At 41.5% G+C, this 23359-nt stretch overlaps 1 long non-coding RNA gene across 1 annotated transcript in view; it reads left to right on the top strand.

Moving 5' to 3' along the window:
- Window positions 1–6568: 6568 nt before the first annotated feature.
- Window positions 6569–23359, top strand: part of LOC141571494 (uncharacterized) — a 338814-nt gene continuing 322023 nt past the window's right edge. The window contains exon 1 of the long non-coding RNA XR_012496234.1: window positions 6569–6836. This is a non-coding gene — a long non-coding RNA (uncharacterized LOC141571494). The remainder of the gene's footprint in view (window positions 6837–23359) is intronic.

Genomic DNA, 23359 nt, shown 5'->3' with positions numbered 1-23359 from the left:
TGATTCTTTCCGATTTGCTACATACAGTCATGTCATCTGTGAACAATGACAGCTGTGTATCTTCCTTTCCAATCTGTGTGCCTTTTCTTCCCTTTTCTTGTCTTATTGCAATACTAGGACTTCCAGGAGGATGCACCAGTGGGTCATCCTTGGCTGGTTTCTGATATTAATGGGAACACGTTTAGCTCGTCACCATTAAGTGTGATGTTCGCTGTAGGGTTCTTTCTAATTATTTTTTATGTAAGTATAGTTGCTATACACTCTTATATTGGTCATATTAGTTTCAGGTGTATCACACAGTCATTTGACATGTTAATACCTTGCAACATGATGACCCCACTAATTCAAGTAACCATCTGTCCCCTTGTAAACATCACCACATTATCGACTATATTGCCCTTCCTCTGTGGGTTTTTTATAGGTGTTAGAATTCAGGTTTTATCTCTTTCATGCTTCCCTTTTGTCACTTTTGTCTCTGCCCAGAAATGTATCTAAGTATGTCTTCCTTCTCATAACATGCTCTGGTCCCATCAGCTTGGGCTGTCTCCAGAACTTTCCCCACATCGGTATGGTAAAGCTCCAGTGTACAGCAAATGGAGCTGTCCATCAGTTAGGCCCTGCTGGCCGGGTTGTCACTGGGCTGATGAGCCTGGGGTCCCTTGTGAGCCGTACTCTGAAGGTTGAGGTTGTGTTCCATGGAGCCCATGCACAACCTGTGACGTACATTTTTACAAATGGAAATTCATCGTGGATAAATGGGGCCTCACTGATTATGAGAATATTTAATTAATCCAATCACCCCATTCCCAATCTATGGGAGATGGATGGAAGGATGCCTTATAGTGGAATCAAGTACTTTATTTATATAGCCATCTGTTCCAGGAAGAGAGTGCCCCACGAAGCCTACACAACGTTGGCACTGCTGCTTGTTTCTTTCAGCACTGGCTGTTTGTTTTCAAAGTACCAGGAAGAGAAGCCTGAGCTATACGAGGAAAAAAATGAATAGTGAAATGTGTTTGGCTCCCTTTGTTACTGTGTGTGTGTGTGTGTGTGTGTGTAAAGGAAAGCAGTGTTTAGGATTTTCATGGGTACCTAAAAAATTAGAGCACAGAGAGAGTTTGAAAATAATTTTGTCAGCTTTCTCACAGTTGAGGCTAAAATTAAATAGCGTGTATCTACTGACGTCAATTCACCAGCTACTCCCACTTTATCTTTAAACATGTTGAGGGCTCTGTGGGGGTCTGGAAACAACTTACCCCACACTTACATCCCTCAGGTTTCAGTTCCTCAGCTCTCTTCTCTTAACTTCGGTTTCTCTTCAGTTTCCTCCCTCTCTCCCTTCTCTCGCCCTACCACCCCTCTATAAAGTGGAGGGAGTGGATTTCTCTGAGTAAGTTCTTGCTACATTTTGTTTCCATTTTACATATTTTCAAAGTTACAAGGGGAGTGCTTTGGTGTCCACCAGATTTACAAAACCATTGTGAATATCTCTCTCATTCCCAAATAACAACACGATAGCACCATTCTCAACACCTCCTCTCTCTTTGTCTCTCAGTCTCACTGTCTCTGTCTCTCCTCTCTCACCCACCCCCAATTTTACACACACACACACACACACACACACACACACACACACACCCCACACTCTCACATACAGGCTAATGGAGTCCAGTGCAACAGTATTCTTTTAATCAAACAGATGCTTTTCCCGATATGATTAATAAATTACCCATGTTTTGTATTGCAGCTACCCTCAAACCCAATCAGCTCCCGAGGACTCTGTGGCCCCAGAATTGGTTTGGTTAATAGCTCAGCAATTTTTTTGAATCACTCCATGAAAAAGCCCCATAAAGGTCAAAAAAATTTTTTCCCTATTAACATTTCAAAAAAACCAAATTAATTAACTCAAAGTGCCTCAGGAAGGAGAATCTTTTCCCAATTATAAGCAACTCTATTTTGAATAGGAATTTAAATCCTTCTTTCTATAGAAGCTTGAAGGTGAGGTAAGGCTCGCAGATCCTTTTTTTTTTTTTTTTTCCACGAGGCTGAAAATATAAACAAATCCAATGAGATTCATACAGACAGCCTAGAGCGTGGTGCATCAGGGCTCCTGGAGACTGACAGGTCAGAGACACGTGAGAGAGGAGTGGGGAGAGGGTAAGGGGAGAGGGAAGGATAAAAGGAGGAAAGAGGGGGCTGGGGGAGAGATGAGTGAGAATGGGACCTGGGGGGGTGGAGGTGGGGGAAGAGAGAGAGAGAGAGAGAGAGAGAGAGAGAGAGAGAGAGAGAGAAGACAGCCAGATATTGAAAGGGAGAGAGGAGAGAGACGGGCCAACCCATTATCTGCCCTCCAATCATCTACCAGCTACTTTGCACAAGACGCCCAGTTGAATTGTAAACCAGGAGCTGTGACATAGGGATTGAAATCCCTTTGAACTGAGTCCATTGAGCAGGAGAGAAAGGTGCCTGGTGCATGTTATTTTACTTCTTCCCATCAGCAGGAGTGACCAGGCAACTGGTCTGCCGTTTTATCTGCTTTTGTGCACCCAATAAATAGTATCCTACTTGAGACAACAATAAACACTGATGAATCCCTAACTAATAAGGACAGCTACTTCAGGGGGAAAAAAGCCTAGCACTTAGCATTATTTTTTGAAAAGGACATTTTGCTTTCTCCTCTCATTTTTATGTTGAAAAGCAGAGAAAAGCCACAGTGCACATGCCCCACCCCCATTCCTCTAATTCTGGGCATTGTGTCTGGGGATTGGCTGGGGATAGACTTGCCTGCAAGATAATCACAGCTTGTCTGGGTGGGAGAGCTGTGCTGGTGTTAACCCCGTGTATGCCAGAGGATGGAGGGTTAAAGCTGGAGAGATGGATCTTTGTCACTATTCTTAGAATCCTGCTAAAGGCTGGATGGAACAAAGGAGGAACAGACAGGTCCATCCGCAGTGATTTTTAAAAGTGAAATCAATTACATTTCTGTTTATAAAACTGATATTTGATTATTATGTAAAGACAAATAAATAGGAAAAAATCATAATTCTAGCATTCATTGGCACTTGTTAATTATGGTGGTTAATGTGATTCTCATTGATTATATTTAATAATACTGATAACTTAGTGAGCACTGTGCTAGGTTCTCTATAAAGCTGACCTATAGTTTGTACAGCTGCCCTAGAATATAGGTATTATTTCTTTGCATTTGATTGATGAGGAAATATTTTGTATATTTCTTTCAAGTTTCATTTTTCAATAAATATGTAAGTATGTTTAGGTTATATTCATGCAATCTAATAATCTCTTCCTACTTAGTGGGAGAAACTTCATATTTCTACAAATCACATTTTTAGAAATTTTAAATTCACTTGACTTATTTTTAAGATTTGTATTAAAAACATAGCTAACATCCAATAGTATATTAGTTTCAGGGATACACCATAGTTATTGAACATTTATACACCTAAAGAAGTGATCACCATGACAAGTCCGGCAACCATCTGGCACTGTACCATGCTATCAGAATATTATTGACTATGTTCCCCATGCTGTGCATTACATCCCCATGACTTACTTGTTTTATACCTGGAAATTTGGACCTATTCCCCTTCCCCTTCCCCCCTTTCTAAATTTTTCAATTACAGTTGACATTCAATATTATTTTGTATTAATTTTATGTGTACAGCATATGGTTAGACATTTATGTAATTTAAGAAGTGATCCCCTGACTAGCCTAGTACCCACCTGAAACCATATATAGTTATTACCACATCATTGACTATATTCCCTATGTTTTACTTTACATCCCCATGATTGTTTAGTAACTATGAATATTTATTTCTTAATCCCTTCACCTTTTTCACCCTGTCCCCCAACCCTCTCCCATCTGTCACCCCAACAGATCTTGTACCCGTCTGACACCATACATGTTACGATATTATTGACAATATTCCTTATGCTGTACCCTATATCCCCATAACTACTTTATAACAACCAATTTGTACTTCTTAATCCTTTCCCCTTTTTCACCCACACCCCCAAACCTCTCCCATCTGGCAACCATCAAAGTGTTTTTTTCTATCTATGAGTTTATTTCTGTTTTGTTTATTAATTTTATTCTTAGATTCCACATATAAGCGAAATCACATTGCATCTGTCTTTCTCTGTCTGGCACTGCCCTCAGCACAACACCCTCCAGGTCCATTCATGCCGTTGCAGATGGCAAGAACCCATTCCCTTCCCTGGCCAAGCAATATTCCATTGTATATGTACCACCTCCTCTTTATTCATTCAGTTGACAGACACCCAAGCTGCCTCCACATCTTGGCCATTGTAAACAATGCTGCAATGAACATATGGATGCATAGGTCCCCTCGAAGTAGCATTTGGGTTTCTTCAGATAAACACCCTGAAGTGGGATTACTGGGTCCTTCATTGTCTCTTCTTATGGCCTTTGTTTTAAAGTCTGTTTTGTCTGGTATAAGTATTGCTACCTCAGCTTTTTTTTTTCATTTTCATGAAATATCTTTTTTCATCCCTTTACTTTCTGTCTGTATGTGTCTTTCTATCTGAAGTGAGTCTCTTATCGGCAGCATATGTAAGGGTTTTGGTTTTTTTTATCAATTCAACCCTCCTATGTCTTTTGATTGGAGCATTTCATCCATTTACATTGAAAGTAATTGTTGATAGATATGTAGCTATTGCCACTTTATTATTCACAATTTTGATTTTTCCCCCCATCTTAAAGAAGTTCCTCTAAAATTCCTTGTGATATTTGTTTGGTGGTGATGAACTCCTTTAGCTTTTTCTTGTCTGGGAAGCTCTTTTTCTGTCCTTAGATTCTAAATGACAGCCTTTCTGGGTACAGTAATCTTGGTTGTAGCTCCTTGCTTTTCATCATGTTAAACATTTTGGGCAAATCCCTTCTGGCCTGAAAAGTTTCTGTTGAGAAATCAGCTGATGGTCTTATGGGAGCTCCCTTGTGAGTTACTATTCACCTTTCTCTTGATGCTTTTAGGATTCTCTCTTTGTCTTTAACCTTTGCTTTTTTAATTATAGTGTTTCTTTGTGAGGGTCTGATAGGTTCATCTTGTTTGGGACTCTCTGCACATCTTGGACTGGTATGTCTATTTCCTTCACCAGGTTAGGAAAGTTTTCAGTCATTATTTCTTCAAATATGTTCTCAATCCCTTGCTTTCTTTCTTCTCCTTCTAGTACCCCTAGGATGCAAATGTTGTTACTCTTAATGTAGTCTCAGAGGTCTCTTAAACTGTTCTCATTTTTTGGATTCTTTTTTCTTTTTGCTGTTCTGATTGGGTGTTTTCTGCTACCTTGTCTTCCAAATCACTGAATTGATTCTCTGCTTCATCTATTCTTCTGGTAATTCCTCCTAGTGTATTCTTCATTTCAACTATTGTATTCCTCACTTCTGCTTGGTTCTTTTTTTATGGTTTCTATATCCTATTTTATGCTTGCTATCTCTTTGTTGAAGTTCTCACTAAGTTCCTTGAGCATCCTTATAACCATTGTTTTGAACTCTGTCTCTGGTAGGTTGCTTGCCTCCATTTTTGTTTAGTTCTTTTTCTGGAGTTTTCCTCCTTTTCTTTTATTTCGGATGCATTTCTTTGTTTTCTCATTTGGGCTGCTTTTCTGTGTTTGTTTCTATGTATTAGGTAGATCTGCTATGTCTCCTAGTCTTGGCTGGGTGGCTTTATGAAGTAGGTGTCCTGTGGGGCCTAGTGGCACAGTCTCTCTAGTGACCTGAGCTAGGTGCTCCAGGAGTGTCTCTGTGTGGATTGTGTGTGCCCTCCTGTTATAGTTGAGTCTTGATTGCTATTTGCATGTCAGTTGGTGGGATTGACCATTAAGCTGACTGGCTGTGGGGTTTAGCCATGTCCACAGCTTATGGGCTGCTGTGCAGGAGGCTTATCCCACTGAGTTGGAATCACCCCAGCAGGCTCTGGTTCCTGTTGAGACCATCTTTTCTGTGTGCCACTTGCAGGGCTAAGTGGGTGGTGCTCTGCTGCGGTCTGAAGCCAACCTCCAAGTATGTTTGTTCTGTGGCCACTTGGGAGGGGCTCCATTGTAGGCCCAGGTCAGCCACTGTTTATAACCAGCCAGGGGTTACCTGGTAGGAGCTACAAAGTGATTTGAAATTGTTTGCTTGCCATGCTGGATTTGGAGGCACGTGGGAGAAACCACACTGCAAACTGATGACAGCTGCGACTGATACCTGATCTGGGGTAGCTCCCCAAAAAGCCAGGACACCTGAAGGCCTGGTGCCACCTGCCTGCTCCTTTAAGGTTCAGCCACTGATGACACCTCATGGGGTATGTGAGTCAGGTGAGGCAGGGACTCAGGGAGTCCTTAGAGTGGGAAGAATTGTGGTCACCCATTTAATGTAAATTCTGTTTTGATGCCAGTGCTGAGCCTGGAGTGACTCAGCAAAAGTTTCAGAGCACATTGGGGCCAGTTGTCACCTACCTGAGGCCTGTGGGACTCTGATAGTTTTCCAAGGAAGAGTGCAATGCGGGAGGGGCTGGCTTCTCACTGAGAAAATGCCTCCAGCTGTGCTTGAGTTAGGTGGGCTGGGGTCCCAGTGACTCAGCAGAGCAGAGCATGGCAGCTCAGTAGGCCAATCAGATTCAGATTTGGCTGAAGGGGGCGGGCTCAACACAGGAAAGATGGTGCCTGCCTGCCAGCTGCACGGAACGTGGACTCCTCACCAGGGAAATGCCAACTGTCATCCAGTCTTCTCCTTGAAGTCACACACCTCAGTCTGCCCCCTGTATGCCTCCGACAACTCCTGAGTCACCGCCCCTGCGCTGGAGCCCAAGGTGAGTGCCTGCGAGCAAGTGCATCTGCGCGCCGGCCTTTTAAGAGGACGCCTGGGTTTCCTGCAGCCTCCGTCCCACCTGGATGGTTGGAATCCCTACTGTTTTTCACAGCCAGATATTGTGGGGGCTCCTTTTCCCGGAACCAGTATGCCAGGCTGGGGAGCTTTGTGTGGGGCTGGGGTCTCACTCCTCTTGGGAGAACCGAGATATCCCTCCTGATTCTCAGCTGCCACACACAGGTGTGGCTTGTTTCAAGTCTCTGCCCCTCCTTTCAGTCTCGTTGTGTGTGGTTCTTTATATTTTCAGTTATAGGACTTCTGTTTGCCTAGACTTTAGGTGGTTCTCCAGGGTGATTGCTGTATAATGTCATTGTAATTTTAATGTGTTTATGGAGGGACGCAGGCACAGTGTTTATCTACTCCACCATCTTGAATCTCTCCTAAATTCAATTGATTTAAACTAAGAAAAACCCAGTTTACTAATTTCTCCCTTCCCACAGTTTTAAATAACTCCATAACCTTACATTCATCTGATATCCTTAGCCAATTCTCTATATTTAGATATTTATATATTTGCAAAGGTTTTCTCTTGCAAATAAAACAGCATTAAAGATATCTCTTGTGTACAAAGCCAGTTATTCCTTTAGGCCAAAATGCCAGAAATTTTCCAGACTCAAGCACTTTTGAGGCTCCTGATATGTATGCCAAATAGTAATGGAGAAAGATTTACTTTGCCAGCATTGACCAAAGTCTTTTGCTCTGGTGATCACGGTGGGTCCAAGCCTATTACTTGCATTTTGTTTTATTCAATTTACTAAGGGCACGTGAAACACATTTGGATAATCCTAAAAATATTAAATGATCTTTAAATGGTTATTATTTCCTAGCAAGACTCTGCAAGGTGAGTGCATTGTTTCTATAGTTTTCCACTTCTTTTAAAAAAATAATAATTGTGATTTAAAAAAATTTATGCCCTTTAAGGTGAATAGTAAATGTGGTTTCTATTCCCCTGCAAGGAAATCGAGGTATACAAGATGTTTATTTGATTTACTCCCCACCTCACCCTAAATGAAGGTATGGGTGTTGAGGAGTTTGCCGTTTTGCCCACAAGCTTCAGAGACCCATGAGCTCTATATTGTTGTTATCTTATATTCCGGGGGAAAGAAATTTGACTAACGGTCTGCCTATGACAAAGAGAACAGGGAGGTTTTCAAGTCTCTCTTCCTTGTTGAACTTTCCAGGTAGGAGTGTTGTTTTGGCAGGCCTGTGGTGATGTAGGCAATGGTTGGTGGAGGTATGCTGGTAAAAGCTCTTGGAATGCCGTGGTGGGGCTCGGAAGGTGGGAAAGTTGGGGAGCCACCATACAGCTCTCTTTCTGTAGAGTATGGTTTCAAAACTGAGTAGCTGATGTTTTTGTACATGTGTTCTCAGAAGGCAAACGGAGAAAGTGAAAGGAAAGGCGGGCTTTGTCAACCTGGGCTCCTTATTAGTAAATGTATCTTATTGATACCTAGTAAAGATATCAGCATTTTGTTTCCCTGACAATCAGCTGGATACTTTCTCTCTTTTTGGGGACCTGTTTTGGTCATTCTGGATACTTCTTCGGCACCAACTCTGAACAATCCAGTTCTATTATAATCGATTTTCTGGAACCTGTTTTGAATATTCTGGCTTGTTCTCCAACTTCTATTCTGGTTATTTCATTTCTGTTGTGATAGGTTTTGTGGCGAAAGCACTTGCTTGGGAATCTGTGTTCAGGTCTCTACTCCAGCAATTCACTTTTCCTTTTGGGCTTCAGTTTTTGATGTTTCCCAAACTTGGTCAGTCATGTGAGTTGACTGCTGAAAATACAGTCCTAAGATCCTCTCCCAGGAAAATCTGATTTGTGATTCTTGGAGGAGACTTAAGTCCATTAGTTCATCAGATGATTACCAAATTTAGGAAACAATAGAACAACTAGACTGCTGTATAATATGTGGTGTGGGCATCACCAGGGAGCTTATTAGAAATGCAGACTCTCAGGCCCCACTCCAGACCTGCTGAACCAGAATATGTACAGACTGACTCACAGGACATGAATGTTTGAGAAGTATGGTGCTAGATGATCTCCAGGGTCACTGCTGGCTTAAAAACACACTGCTCCTGAGTTTTCCAATGTTATTTGCAGCTTTTTCCCCCCATTCTTTTATCTCTGATATGCTGAAGAAACGTTTCTCTGTGATATGTAGAGTAGATATCTTGTTCAGTGAATTTTCAATTTCTCTGCAAGGGGCTTCTTAGGCTGAGGGAATCAGAACTCAGGGGGTTAAACACAAAACACATTACCATAGGACAGCTGCCAAGGCATCACATTCGGAAATCTGATAAATGAAAAATGGGCATGGTATCAAATTTAATCACATTTGTATTCAGATGTTGTTGAGAGCAGACACTGATTTATGAACGAGCAGCAGACACCAGATTCCCTGCCTGTGTTATATACATATGAATGGGTGGATGGATGGATAAACAGACAGTGAAATTACGTTGCAAATTACATGGCACCAGACCTGTGTATAACTTAGATCTCATCAAACTGATATTAAAAAATACTACGGATATAATTTTTTTTCTCAGGGAGTGGCTGTTGGTTTACATGCACCCTGAAAAACAGATTTCTTTCAAAGGATATTCTTTCTTAATTTGGGCAATGTTGAAAATGGTCCTGCTTTGTTCTGAGTCTTTAGACTATTTGTTTATAGAGAATATCCTTTATGGGATGGAAAAGGTAAGAGGAATGTTTAAACCGCTGCTGCGTTCTGTGTACGCACTCACCTCACCCACATCTCTGTTACAGCACTGACAGTGCTAAGGCCTGCTGAGTATCTGGGACTCTGTGCTAAGATAAGTCTGTCAGAGGAGCTGCAAGGGGCCAAAAGGAAAGCATTCCACATGGATTAATAATAAGGAGGACAAGCAGCTTTACTGCAGTAAGCAACCTAGGAAGGAGGGGGTTCCACGTTTCTTAGATGTACCCAATTTTGCAGATAAGTCATTCAGATGGAAGACTACTGTAGGACAGCTCATTGCTTCGCATCAGCAAAGACATCTAGCTATTTTTGAAGTGTGATTGCGTCACCCTGCCCTCTGTCTATGCCTTCTCCTTGCCGAGGTGTCTCAAATTTGGCAAATCTGGTCAAATGTTATTCATCTTTCAATGGTCATATAGATATATTCATTCCTTTTCAACAAACAGTTATTGAGACCCTAGGTTGGGCTGTGTGTGCACAGGAAATATAGAAATAAAAATAGAAACATAAATCACAGTACTTAAAAAATTGTTTAGGATCGTCAAACTCATGGTTTGTCATCTAAAAAAAAAAAAAGACAAGAAAAGAAAAGAAAGAAAGAAAAAGGAAAAAAGAAAAAAAGCTTAGTGTCTATGGACAAGTCAGACAAATGCAGACAATATCAATGCAATTAAGAGGGATAATTGAGTTCGGCAGAGGGAGCTAGAGGAGCCCCTTCAGGGATACCTAAATCTGCCTGGGAAGGTAGAGGCTGCCCGGAATCCTAAAGTGAGATCTCTTCCATTTATCCTTCAAGTGACAGGAGGGTTGGCATTCCCGGTGGAGACATGGGGTGAGGCGGCTGGCATTTCCAGTGTCAGAAACCATGGAGGTTGGGAAAAACATGACGCTCAGGGGATAGGAAGCACCTGTGGTATGACTGGAATAAAACTGTCCATGCTCTGGATGCTGGGGGACAGGGTAGGAAGATTGACAAAGCAGCAATTACTGGAATGCGGCCTTGAAGTGTCAGATTTACTCTTTGGTAAAAAACCATGATGGTTGCCACCTGAACAAATGGAGTGGGGTGATGTGAAACCTAAAGAATGAAAACCACGTGAGCCAGTACTTCAATACAGAGGGTTTCAGGAGCCGGGTGCTGAAGATATTCAGGAAAGAGGACTTTTAAAAAGGGCTCCTCTTGGAATTCCAGGTGGGTGATGACACACTTTGCTGAGAGAGGACATCCAGACGAAGGAGTTGGCTTTGTTTTTATTTTGATTCGATTTTGGTAGAAGTGGGGAAGAGATGGCACTTCTGTGGGAGGGGGATGTGTGGAAATGATACCAGTTGAGACCTTCCCTTCCCTAGGGAGCGTCCCCTACCAGTCTTGGCTGGAAAGTAATCTCCTTCTGTGCTCGTCAGGAAATAGAGCATAAATTGGCCATTGAGAATCCATTACTATACCCTGAATTTTTATTTCTGTTTTCATGTGTGATCGTCTTAATTAAATTATCCCCTCCTTGAGGGGGAGGACCATGACTTATTCTTGTTGGATTATTCACAGAGTCAGATACATTGTGTTGAATGTACAAAGTATTGGTTGATGTTTGTTAATTGATTTGTTCAATTTTTTCCCCCCACTATACACATTCCCAAGAAGAAGCCAGACTCAGAGTTAGGAAGCCATCTGGCAAAAAGGGCTGAAGAGAATGCCTCGTGGCTCTCACATCTTAAAGATTTTCTTAAAATAGCTAACCTGTATTGAACATTTTCTTACGTGCCAGGCACTGTGCTGAGCCCATTTTATATATATGTTATCTCATGGAATCTTCAAAACAATCTTGTGACATAAATGCTATCAATAGTTCCATTGTAAAACGGAGGATCATGAGGTTCAGAGAGATTAAGCCAGTTTTTAAAGTCAGTAAGGTGTAGACAATGGCTCCAATGCAGACTTCTGGTTTTACCAAATCCAGGGTCCTTGTAATTCGTCCTTGTAATAGAGAGCGCCAACATGCTGTCCTCCTCCTCTCTCCAGCTCCTTCTCTACCGTCTAAAAGTTTGATGTGCTAAAACTAGACAGCCAGAGACTTACCCATGTTTGTCCATCTGGTGTGAGAGCCAGGAGTAGAGCCCAGACATCTTCCTACTCTACTACGTAGGTTTTAAGACAAATCTATTGAACAAGACTTGCTGCTGGGCATTGTGGGTAATATAAAGAAATGCAGGCTGGCAGCTTGTCTCCACAGTCCTTACAAAGTTGTTCAGGATGCATGACAGACACAAGTGATTAACTTAAATACTAGAGAATAGCAGCCGTGGTAAGACCCTCATAGGTAACACACTGTGGGAAGGACCACTTGACACAGTGAATATTTGTCCTTCAAAAAATATTGGAAGGTGTGATTCTTTCTCCAGATGTGCACATCAAGACCACCTGAGAGAACACTCACAGGGCCAGATTCTACCTGAAGCCACATATCACCTATTAATAAGTAATTATTGATAGATATTTCAGCAACTGAAGTTGTCAGAAGTGGAATAGGGGAGTTGTATGAGTTAGTGGAGGTCCCACTGCTGTTGTTACACAGGCTGAGGCCAGATGACAAGATTGCTAAGATCCAGAAGAAATTGTTGTACTGAATATGTGTCTGGGTGGGGGTTACAAAGATTGGGATGGATGACCTCTCCAGCATGAAGTGTTTTCGATTCTCTCTGGGAATCTGGTGTGTTGCTATAAAACCTAGTCACCTAAACCTTGCTCCATATATTTATCTCTAATTTCTCTCTGAAATGGTTTGTGTACCTATGAGCCCACTCTCTGGGGTAGGTAGATCTGGAAAACATTTTCCCCATTTCAGTTGGCCCTGGATTTGAATCTCAGAAGGATCCAAGGCTTTCAGTGTTCTGGACAGGATTCTAGGCCTGTCCACAAAGAGAAGGCAAAGAATTTCTGTAGAACATGAAGTTAGCCATTTGGGATTCCAAGAAATTCCCTCCTCCCTGAGAGAGAGAATGAGTTCAGATTAGAATATGAAGGTCTTCCATGTCTCCTCAAAATGTACATTATAATGTGAACAACAATTCAGGTCCATGTTAAGTATCTTGCTATTCTTAAAACTTGCCAGAAGACAAATCTGCCTTAAAAACCCTCCTAGTCATTATGGAAAGTTCACAAAGACCTTGTGACTGGTGTTGGGTCAGGGATAGTCAGCGTTGGGTCAGGCAAGAAGAACGCGTCATACTCACCATTGCTGGAACCAATAAAAATTGGAGAGGTCAAGCGAAAGGCACGACCTTACTATGTGGTTTAAATGCTTGTGAGACGAAGCATAGTTGGATTTCCTGTTGAACTCAGCTCTAACACATGTGTGACATGTTTGCACTGGATGGCAGTAGGCAGAAGGGACAGCTTCTTTACGAGATCAAGCTCTGAAGTCAGATTGTCTGACCTGAAGCCCAACTGCTTACTCATTGGGTGACTTTGGGCAAGTCATTTTGCTTCTCCATGGTTCGTATTGGAAAGAAAATGTATAATAATGAAACAAAATGAAATAATCTTAAAATAGGTCCTAAATTTATTGTGAAGGTTAAATGAGTCAATACTCTGGAAATTTCTAAGACAGAGTCTGGCACAAAGGAAGCACTGAGTACATGTTAGCTTTTACTGTAATAATAACTGTTACTCCTGGGAGTGGAAATAAGAGGAAAACCATAGAACAGAAGACAAGGAGAAATATAAAGAAGCATAGAGGAATCAGAGCGATTTCACAGAAGAGGTAAAGACATTTGGGAGAGGTTCGTTTTGCCCTAGACTGGTATCCAGATCAGACTGTGGAATCTTCAGACATGGCCTTGTCCTTGCTGCTGGGCAGGATTTGTCTGCTCTCGGCACGTGATCAAAGCCACTGTGAGCAGGGCTGTGCCATGGCCCGCTGACCTGACCGATGTGTAGAACTCCAGCTGGAACCGAGATCACTGTGTGCTGACCGCTGAAGTTTGTATGGTTGGATTGACGACTGTCTTCCCTGTAGAGGCCCCATAGTGTAAAGCCAGGGTTTCCTAAATCCAGTCCCTGTTTGGATGACTGTCCACTATCTGGCTCTGTATGGTCTGGCTTCTGGTGGCACCTGGAGCAGCCTGCGTGGCTTCCTGTAGTGTGCTCTCGTCACATTGCTACCTGGGATTTCTTTAAGGTTCATCTTCTGAAACGTTGGGGACGTGGAAACCTTCTCACAGTTGGGGCACCGGGACAGTTGCTAGTGGATACAGTGTTCCACCTCAAACCAGGGTTCTGCGAGCTGTCAGCTCACTTGAGAACTGAAGGTGAGAGGTATCTGAACTAGCACAAATTTGCACACATAGTTGTTTCTCTCATGACTTTCTCATTTCCCTCAGTATCATCCAGATGCCCCAGACTTGTCTGAAGACATCAGCTGAGTGGCAGTGCGGAGTAGATAGAGGGTGACACGGTGAGTCGGGGCAGCCCTGGCTCCCATAACCTTGCAAACATACATTCATGCACAGAGCTCCCCAAGGCATGCACGCAGGACCACTCTCCCTTCTGTCCTCTGCCACGTGTCCTTCAGAACACGCACCACGTTTCGTTCATCTCGGCTTTCCCATGTGTGGCAGAGCACCTGGCATGCAAGAGCACCTCCGTCAGTAATACTTACATGAAGAGAAAAGATAAAAGCATTAAAGGGGAAGGACTTGGCCAGATGCAGATGCTAAGACCTCCGTCTCAGACGAACAGCCGTCAACTGAGATTTTTATTCTCTCTTGAATATAAAAGTCACAGTTTACTTTCCCTCTTAGTGACCACGTACAAAGGTTCATTTATAATTACTACACCAATTCCTTAATAAGCAAACAAAATGTCATCTTCCCTTTTTTCTACAGTGCCAAGTCATTATTTCCTCTGGATGAAAGCACTTTTGATCAATAAAAATAAAACCAGATATCAGTTAGATGCATAAAGGTATTGTTTCTTGTTACCAATAGCATATGCTCAACCATCCTCATCACCTTTATCATGACCTCAGGATACCAACCACATGTGAGTTAGCAGGACTTTAAGTTACCATGAAGACCTGGTTCACTGGAGTGACACAGTGGAAACTGTAACACCGTGTGTGTCAGCAGGCCTTCTCGGGGATGCCTGCCTGTGTCCCCACCCATCTACGAGCCCAGGAAGGGAGAACAGTACTCTGTTCACATCTATATTTCTAATGCCACACCCAATACCCGAACGTCACCTGCTGCTTCAAAGGTGTTTTCTGAATGTTGAGGGAATACTTGGCCACCTGCTGCAGGGGGCTCTTCCCCAGGTCACTGCCCCGCGGGGTCCTTCAGTGCCCCCCGTAGAGGGGGAGGCTGTCCCTGGGTGGGGTTTAAAGCACTCCCAGCTCGCTCAGTCCATATTGGTACATGACGGACTTCTTACCCTCTGGACAGGGTACTGAATACAGTTATTACCAGATAAAATTTGGTAACCTGGTAACGTTTGATGGTCCCAAATATTTGAGTGTGCCTCTGTATTTTTTTAAAAGAAGGTGGAAATAAAAGGTTAATTATGAATCAATGTTGAAAAGGTATATTAATGACCTTTGAACTAATTCGACATGTAAAAGTTTGTAAATTCTAAGGAAGAAAAAATACAGACAAATAAATTAGTGAATACAAAGCAGCGAGAAAAGTTTATGGTAACTGTCCACTTGGGTATTGTGTAAGCCCATAATCATTTAAATCAGTCAAGGGGTAGAGAAAAAGTTTATGAAGGACGTGACATGTGCTTAGATCTGAAATAGGAGTCGGCATTCGATGCCAGATGAAGGAGAAAAAAGTACGTTCCTGTTGTGGAAACAGGCTGTGTAAAGGGAAAAAAGCAAGGAGCAGCAAATATTTGAACAAAACAGGAGGTGAATGATGCATGTAGGCAGCCAGTCTGTTGACAAAGCTCTTTGCTACGCTAACGTGTATGACGAGGATACTGAGAGCGAGAGTGAGCACGTGGTAGAAGAGAGGCCACTGGTGGGTTTTCGGCAGACAGGAAACGTGATTAGGTATGCTGTTCAGACAGACCACGCAGGCAGCAGTTTCTGGAATGTACTCGGGAGGTGGCGCTTAAAAGGGCAGGCAAGATTAAAGACATGACTAGAGTCTGGTAGAAGTGATGCTGGTGTAACAGCAAGTGGAATTTGGTCTCCAGAAGTTTTGAGGATGTAGGATTGTTAGGACATTGTAATGACGTGAACATGGGGCATAATGTTGAAGCATAATGGTCAGGAAGAGTAGATCACAGCAGGTGATGGTCAGAGGTGTTGATGGAGACTTGATATATTCAGGCAGAATTCAACTGACTCTGACCATTACCGACTGTCAACAAGAAGACGCATAAACAAGGAGACAGAGAATCCTTAGTCTTCCTCCGCTGCCAATTTAAGCATGACCAGAGTCCTTTATTTATGACTACAGTTTATTGTGAGAAAGCAAACACAACTGCCTCTGATGAGGGGCCTCTGGTCTAAGCATCATAGATTGGCTGAGGGTTAGTTTTGGTTCCTGGATGCTTGTCTAGGCCACTGGACATTGGGTTTCTTGAGCATAGTAATTGTCTTATTCATCTCTTTACATTCTGAGAGACCCAGTTATTGATATGAAAGATCTGTTCAATAAATACTGGGTGTGCCAAAAAAAATGTATACAAGTGGACACTTTGGTCAGCGTTGCTCAAGCATTAGTTCGCCATAATCAGAAGTGTGTGGACACTGATGGAACCACTTTGAGCACCTCGTGTAATTGCAGAAGTCACACGTGACTTGTGTTCATCTTTTGTTATCGGTATATATTGAGTATTACAATTTTAATACAGTTTTCCTTTCTTAAAATGTGTATATATATTTTTTGGCACCCTCTGTATCTCCTCAATGAATCCATTAAATATGCTCTTAGACGTGCAGCTCTACACCGTGGTCCTATTGACTCCATTAACGCACTAGAATATAGGTCTCTGCATAGAACTGGAGATGTTTGTGAAGCTACGAAAACTTGGAGAATTGCCCTGGTCTTCATGACTCATCTTCGCAGCTTATGTCACACCTTTACAAAATTAGAATGAACAATATTTGTTTTGAGGACCAGTACTTCTTTTTCTTTGTTCATCTTGTATTTTCCCATATACCAACACATGCTCTCCAATTGAAGCACTTGTCGTAAGTTTCTCCTGTCTCCCTTCACCCTGAATCTTTGTCCTTCATTCATAAGTAGATATGCATGACTGACAACACATAAAACTTGTAGCTCTTACCAACAAAGCTGGAATTCCCACTAAGGTCAATACCTGAAATAGAAGCTGTCTCTTCCTCTCTTTGTCCTCCTCAACACTTCGTAAACCTCTGTTACAGTATTTATTCCATCACATACTGTTATAATTAATTTTTTATTTGCCTTCTCTTCTTTGAAACTCTAAATTGCTCCAGGGCAGGGACTGAATCATAGTTATCTCTTAAATACCAAGCATTTGATAAACAAACCCTCATTGAATGAATAGTTTAATTTGTAGTCTTAAGTCAGCAGTTTGAGAGGTCATGTTTTGAGATGTGGAACTTTCTGTGGTCCACTAGAATCACATCTCTCTCTCTCTCTGTCTCTACTTCTTCTTCTCTCTCTCTCTCTCTCTCATCTCCACCTCCACCTCTGTTTCATCTCTCTGTTTAGCTATCTCTACACATCTCTGTTTATATATTTTTAAATTTTCTATATTGTATTAGGTTATCATATTTATATTTACAGAATTTGGCTTAATGCATATTTTCCCAATAGTTTTTCTAGTGGTCAGTCTTTAAACCATCCAAAACTAAAGGAGTGATATCAGCAAGATGGAAGAAGAAGGGTTGTCATAGAAACAGACACCCACAGTTAAGAGTAACATTGTGGGGGCCTGGGAGTCCAGTGTAGAGACCCCAACAACTCAATGAGGCAAAAATACAAGAACAGATAGATGTGTGGAAGAGGATAAGAAGAAGAATTTCACTTTAACTGTGTCACCTCTCTCCCAAGGTAGCATTGCTAAATGTCAAGAGAGATCCTGTTGGTCCATGATTTTACCCATGGGGGAAAGTGAGAGTATTATGAGCATCCAGCTTCCCTAGCCATCGGGACAATGCCCATGAGGACCACTTCTTTCTCACTCCACCCAGAACACTGAGAGGGCTGGCACAGCTCAATAATCTGGGGAAATGAGGAGCAGGGAACTGGGGCAGGGGTGCATAGTAACCAAAGCCTAGAACTCAATAAAAAGCCACAGTTTCTATTAACTGCCTCATGGGTCTACAAAGAGGCTCACCCATGAACCTGGTAGGATGTATCACCTGAAACCCCCCACAACTAGGTCACACATCATGTCTCCAGGACTTTATGTGCCTCTCTCCTTCCATAGCTGGTGGCCTGTACGTTTCACCACAGATGGTGTGAGAAAACTCTGCATCAAAAATGTGTTCGGATTAATCAATAAATTCAGTGAAATTGCGGGATATGAAATCACAATACAAAAATCAGTTGCATTTCTAAACACTAACAATGAAATACCTCAAAGTAAATTAAGTAAACAATCTACTTACAATAGAATTAAAAAAAAACAAACCCAAAAAACGAAATACAGAAATAAACAAAATAAATATAATTGTAGGAATATATTTAACCAAAGTGGGTAAAAGTTCGGTACACTGAAAACATAATATTGATCAAATAAATTTAAAACAAATGGAAAGATATCCTATGTTCATGGATTAGAAGAATTAATATTATTAAAATGTCCATACTACTTAAAGTGATTTACAGATTCAATGCAATCTTTACCAAAATCTCAATGGCATTTTTCATGGAAAGAGAAAAAATCCCCCAAATTCTTATTGAACCACAAAAGACCCCAATTATCCAAAGCAATCTTGAGCATGGAGAACAAAGTTGGATGTACCACACTTTCTGATTTGAAAATATATTATGAAGCTACCATAATTAGAAGTGTGCTACTGATATAATAACAGACATATAGACCAATGAGACAGCAGAGGGAGCTCAGAAATAAATCCACAAAACTATGGCCAATCAATCTTTGACACTGATGCCAAGAACACAATGGGGAAATATTAGTCTGTTCAATAAATGGTGATACCAACATGCTGAAGCATGAAATCTCATACCATATACAATACTCAACAGGAAATAGATTAAAGACTTAAACGTAAAACCTGAACCTGTAAAACTACTAGAAGAAAACATTAGGAAAATGATTTTTGGCACTGGTGAGGGCAATGAATTTTTGGTTAGGACCGAAAAGCACAGGAAAAAAAAGCAATATAGATAAGTGGGATTGTGTCACACGAAATAGCTTCGGCACTGCAAAGTAAACAACCAACAGAGTGAAGAGACAATCTACAGAATGGGAGAAAATATTTGCAAACCATGCATCTGATAAGGCATTAATTTTCAAAACTTGTAAGGAAGTCATATAATTTAATAGTGAAAACACCCCCAAATAACCTGATTAAAAATGAGTAAAGAACCTGAATAGACATTTCTCAGAAGAATATGTGCACAATGGTCAGTGGATTCATGAAAAGGTGCTCAATATCAACAGTCATCAGGGAAATGCAAATCAAAACCACAGTGAATGATCATTGCACACTGGATAGATGGTTACCAGTAAAAGACAAAGGATAGGTATGGCTGGGGTGGGGAGAAAAGGGAATGCATGTGAACTGTTGGTGGGAACGTAACTTGTTGCAACCACTAGGGAAACAGTATGAAGTTTCCTTAAAAAATTCAAACTAGAACTAATACATGATCCAGCAACTCTACTTCTGGGTATATATTCAAAGGAAATGAACTCGGTATCTCAAAGAGGTATCTGTACTCCAGAGTTCATTGCAGCATTTTTTACAATAGCCAAGATATGGAAATAACTAAGTGTCTATTGATGGATGAATGGATAAAGATAATGTGATTGCAGATTATATATATATATATACAGTATACTATGCCGTATTATTCAGCCTTAAAAAAGAAGAAAATCCTCCCATTTGCAACAACAAGGGTAAATCTGGAAGACATTATGCTCGGTGAGATAAGACAGGCACAGAAAGAGAAATACCGCATTATCTCATTTGTATGTGGAATCTGAACTAGTCAAACTCATAAAAGCAGAAAGCTGAATGGTGGTTGCCAGGGGCTGGGGATGAAGGAAACAGGGAGGTGATGGTGAAAGGGTATCAAGTTTTGGTTACTCAGCACAAATAAACTCTGGGGATCTGGTGTTCAGCATGGCGACTACAGTTAATAACACTGCATTGTATACTTGAAATTTGCTAAGAGAGTAGATAGTGAGTGTTTGCACCACACACACACACAATGATAAAGTGCGGTGGTGGATGTGTCAATGAGTTTGGTTGTGGTAATTGTTTCACAGTGCACACAGAGATCCAATGATCACGTTCTGCCCCTTAAGTATACAGTCTTCATTGTCAAGGGCACCTCAATAAACCTGGAAAAAATAAAATAAAATAGACGTCCTTTACTTTCGGATGCAAACAGAAGGGAGCCCCGGGTGGGCGTTGGAGTCCTGATCCCTACCCTCTTAGCGTGTGACCTTGGCCAAGGCATGTGGATGGAGGCTTCTGGCCGTGGTGGCGGTGAAGGCCGCAGGGATGGGGGCGGTTAACCTTCTGACTCCAGAGGGAATTCCCCGGACGTGACAGAAGAAGGATTCCTGAGTGAAAATTGCTCGAGCATTTCTGGTTGCCCAGGTGTCCCACACAGTGTGTTCATGCTGCCCAGCTAGGATGTGCAAGCAAGGCTGGCACCGGGAGGCCCCAGCTCTTCTGGGATTCTCAGAATGTGGGTGACAGGATGCAGGCGAGTTTGTCTCTGGCAACGAGGCTGCACCATCTCTCCTCCTTTCCTGCCCCTTTGTGAACCTGGGGTGGAAAGAAGATGTGTTTACTTCTGTTCTGGGACTTCTAAGTCCTGTTGTGCTGGTCCAGCTCCAATTCTCTGGCAAGGTGAATCCATTTTCTAGAACAGGAAAAGACCTGCGCGGATGACCTTTCTCTCACTGACAATGTTCCTGTGGGACTGGGTGGGATCAGAACCCGCTGAGCTCAGGGAGATCGAGGTTACAGCCTGTCATTAATGGTAGAGCAACAGCTGTCTTTGAAGTTATCTGTACACGTCAAAATATGCAACATGGCCATTTTCAGAACCTCGTGTGTATGAGAAGGTTCAGTGGTGGAAGAGGAGGGCTGCTGATCTTAGGAGCAGTAGCAGTAAGAGCAGATGCAACGGGGTTTGGTGGGGAGCATGAAAACCATGACAACTTAACAGGGGCCACGTGACGCCCGTGTCCTCACCTGTGTAGGCAGACTGGGCGTGAGGTCAGGCACCAGTGGAAGAAACCCAGGCCTTCCCACTCCAGCCCTCTAGTCTCAGAGAATTTCTTAGGAAAAAGTTCTCTGAAGAAGGGAAATAACTAGAACTAAGTGTAGATGGCAGAGGAATGCAATGGCATTCCTGTGATTCTGCATAAAATTGTGCATTAGATTATCAAGTGACGATCCTCTAATGACCTTTTAAAGCTAAAGCGATGTGAAGCATGAAAGTGTCCGGAGATCCGAAGTTCCACTCATGGACAAACGGAACCCTCCTGCCCTGTGAGACATTGTGTCCTTTTTATTTTTTTCTCGAAATTTCACTGTTGATATATTAGCACTAAGGCAACGGATTTAGCCCTATGATGAAACATGATATCTGAACGCTGGATAAAAATGTGCAAGGCCCTTAATTATGTTATTTACAAAAGAAAGGAGTTCGCCAATATCTTTTGCTGCTTGACCTCTGAAGAGATATTGTAATTGAGGTCACTCACAGTTTCTGAAGATCTGATGTCTTTCTAGGATACAACGTCGTCTTCTTGGACCTAATAGCAGAAGTGAAACTCAGTAGGGAGCAGCTCTGGAGTCCTGGTCAAAACACCAGCATTCTAGCTGTGTTTCTGTTTTAACCTACACCGTGACCTTGGGCAAATTTAAACTGGGGTAAAGACTAAATAGTACTAATATCTTTTCAACTGCTAAAGTCTGTAGGACTCCATTACATTTGTGAAACATTTCTTTTGGAATGGCTGCTAGAAAGGCTGTGGGATTCCAGGTAAGGAAATAAGGTTTCACGAGAAACTTTATTAAAAAATTTCAAGGGAAGCCAGAACTAGATATAAATTTATATGCAGTTTAAATGAAAGGCATTTCTAGCATTCATGTTTTATTTATGAGGGTTGTAGAGGGATTAATGAAGAGAAAAAACACATATAAATGTATATAAAATGCAACTTTTTATAAAATATTAACTCTATCACTATTAAGAGTCTTTGGAAATTTAGTGCTCTTATTGCTTCGCTCATGTCTAAAATAATCCCTCTTCAATCAACAGTAACCCAAATTACTGAATTTATCGAACTTTGTTTATTTTGTAAACTTTGTAAGGAGCCAGGGGATTTTGAGTACCATATGCTCAAATTGTACAAATTGTGAGTTGCAACTATTTTTATTATTTTGGAAAGCAAAAAAAAACGAGTTGAATTTAGACATGTTAGTGTCTAAGGAAGGTAAGCCTTGTCTCCTGGGTACTAGAAACACAGAAGGGATTTTGACGGAATAGTTTTGGGAGAAATAAAACCACAAAAAAGGAAACCAGAATCTGAAAACTGCTGTGTAGATTTTGAGACATGTACCTGTGGAAGTGATGCGGTTTGGTGTGAGGTTATCATCAGCTGAACGGGCATCTATCCAGGAATGGGGCGAAGATTTGAGAGCTGTCCTTGCGCTATACAGATCGATTAGGTAACAGCTTTGTGAAACCTTTGTCGCCTCTGACAGCCTCTACGCCAAGTCTCTGGGATTGTGGTGACAACCAGCATGTGTGATCAAAATATTAGAGAGATATTAAAAAAAGAAAAAGTATTAGCTGGGGAATTAGTCAGTTAATGATATCAAAAGCCATTTGAGTAGGAATGTTGTTTAAATCAATCCAAAACAATTTATTAGGGTGAAAGTAGAATTGTGGAAAAAGAGACTCTAAACATTTTTTAATAAACAAGGGGGCATAAATGGAAGTTAATAGGATAATACTCATTAGTATTTTAAAGTAATAAACTCACTGTTATTATCTTTATTTAGTGTTAAATCTTTGTTGTTTCTGTAAATAGAACAAAATACATGGATTTACATAGGTTCACGACTGTACTAGTAAGATCTGCAAATTCTTCTGCTATGGGAAGGTTGGCCAGACCAAGGACAGACAAATTCTATTTGATGGTCCTAGAGATGGTCCATGAGACCAGCAAATATGCCATCTGACACATGGTCTCAGCACTGTTATGACTTTGTTTGTTTAGTCTGTTTGATTTCACATTTCATTTTATTCCATTTCATTTTTACCAATGTCATTGGGGAAAATGAGGTTAAAATCAAAGGCATTTTGTTTTCTCCAAAGATTTTATTCTGAAGATTTGTATATAAACTCTACTGAACTATTTCTGTGCTGAAAACTGAAGTAGAGTGTGATGAATGATTACTTACAAAAAGATAAAAAGAGCTAAAGAATTCAGTGTATATCTTACTGGAGATTATATAGGACATACAGAGGAACATTTTTATAAATAGCCTTGGTAGAGAGAAGCCAGAGTGGGTCTTACAAACAT

The sequence above is a fragment of the Rhinolophus sinicus genome, linkage group LG05 (assembly GCF_036562045.2).
Source record: "Rhinolophus sinicus isolate RSC01 linkage group LG05, ASM3656204v1, whole genome shotgun sequence".
In the NCBI taxonomy this organism is placed as follows: Eukaryota; Metazoa; Chordata; class Mammalia; order Chiroptera; family Rhinolophidae; genus Rhinolophus; species Rhinolophus sinicus.
Note: the sequence above shows the minus strand (reverse complement) of the source record. Positions and strands in the feature narration are given on the sequence as shown.